The following is a 1,918-nucleotide window of genomic DNA, read 5'->3' as shown; positions in this document are numbered from 1 at the left end:
AAATAATTTGGATATTCTTTTCATCATAGCCAAGAAGACAGATCTACACAAATCTTCATGTCATCCAGGGAATCTGCATGTAAAGACTCCACAGTTAATGCTTCAGAGTAGGCAACCTTTCCTGCTAGCCAATCACCGCAGGAACCTAGCGCCAGAGGTAAACTAATTGGTCTAAAGGTGGATCCATTTAGACCAGAGATGAACAATTCTGGACAATAAGACAGAAAAGAAGTCTGCTGTTGGGAATAAAAATCAAACTTCCCCTAATCCAAGAGAACAGGCAAGGAGAAACCTCCTCCCACCTTGCTCTGAATCTTGCCCTGTGTCTTTGTCTCCCAGACCTACTGTGGCCATTTCTCCATTGCAGGCTGAAAAAGAACAGAGTAGGCACTGTGAAGCCGCTCAGCCAGAGCCCCACATTTCGTTAGTGTTTATTGTGGTCTGTGAGGGATTTCTAAGAATCAAACCTGAAAGTCCCTTATCTGTTACACCTGCTCATGCACCTGAGAGACACCGACAACTTCTAAGCACTTGGCTGGATCCCACCCTCCCTCCAGGACGATTTTGCCCACTTCTTTGTTGATCTGTACATCATCTAGAACCTGGCACTTACTAGGTATCTCACAAACAGCTAACAAAACACCAGGAGCCTGCATCACCTTGGTCAAACTTTTCTCCACTTTTCTCTGTGCTTCTATTAAGAGTTACCGTTATTGCGGGGCAGTGGTGGTGCATGCCTTTAATCCTAGCACTCAGCCCGCTAGGTGGATTACAGTCGCTAGGTGAGTTACAGTACCTCAAGGCCAGGCATCATGGCATACATCTGTAATCCCAGTAGTTGGGTGGGGGGGTGAGACAGAATGCTCAGGAGTCAAAGACCATGGGCTACATGGTGAGTTCAAAGCCACCCTGGTCTACATGAGACCAGAGCAAGACATGTCTCAAAACCAAACCCCAAAAGAAACAGGTACACCAGAAAGGTTCCTGCATTTGCCGTATAAGAACAGAGCTTGACAATAACACTTACATGATTCGATTAGGATGTAATTATGTATGATGTTTTCAGAGTCCTATGAATTGTCCTAAAACAAAGAAGAAAGGGAGGACTCCCCTTTTGGGAGGAGCTATCCTGCTCTCTTCTAGCAGATGGGATAAGTCGTCCAATGGGCACCTTTGTTTGCACTGATTGCCAGGAAGCTCAGGGTGTGATCCGATGCTAACTTAGGAATTTTATAATCAATATTTTCTCCTTTCTCCTTTCCATGGTTTTGCTTTTTAAGCTTTAGTTGAATGACCTTATTGTGTTTGTCTTTATTCTAAGCTGTTTCAAATCCTTTTCAGAAAGAGGTGCATATAAAAAAGATGGAGAAGGAGGAAGGAGGAGGAGGAGGAAGGAGGAGGAGGAGGAGAGAGGAGGAGGAGGAAGGAGGATGAGGAAGGAGGAGGAGGAGAAAGGAGGAGGAGGAGGAGGAAGAGGAAGAGGAAGAGGAAGAAGAAGAAGAAGAAGAAGAAGAAGAAGAAGAAGAAGAAGAAGAAGAAGAAGAAGAAGAAGAAGAAGAAGAAACACCTGTCAGTGATGGCACACACCTTTGATCCCAGCACTCAAGAGACAGAGGCAGGCAGATTTCTGAGTTTGAGGCCAACCTGGTCTACAGAGTGAATGCCGGGACAACCAGGGCTACACAGAGAAACCCTGTCTTGAAAAACAAACAAACAAACAAACAAACAAACAAAGGTTCAATTCTGAAGAGCCACACACTGCCCAGGCTGGCACCATTGCTTTTGGTAACTGCGTGGGAGGGCCCCAAGGTTGCCCTGAACTTTATCTTTACGAACACACATCAGTCAAAACAGTGTTGCTCACCAGAGATCTTGGGAGACATGGGCAAAAATCACCCACCATTTTCTACTGGGTGTC

Source organism: Chionomys nivalis, chromosome 12 (genome assembly GCF_950005125.1).
Source record: "Chionomys nivalis chromosome 12, mChiNiv1.1, whole genome shotgun sequence".
Lineage (NCBI taxonomy): Eukaryota > Metazoa > Chordata > Mammalia > Rodentia > Cricetidae > Chionomys > Chionomys nivalis.
This window is presented reverse-complemented; position numbering follows the sequence as displayed.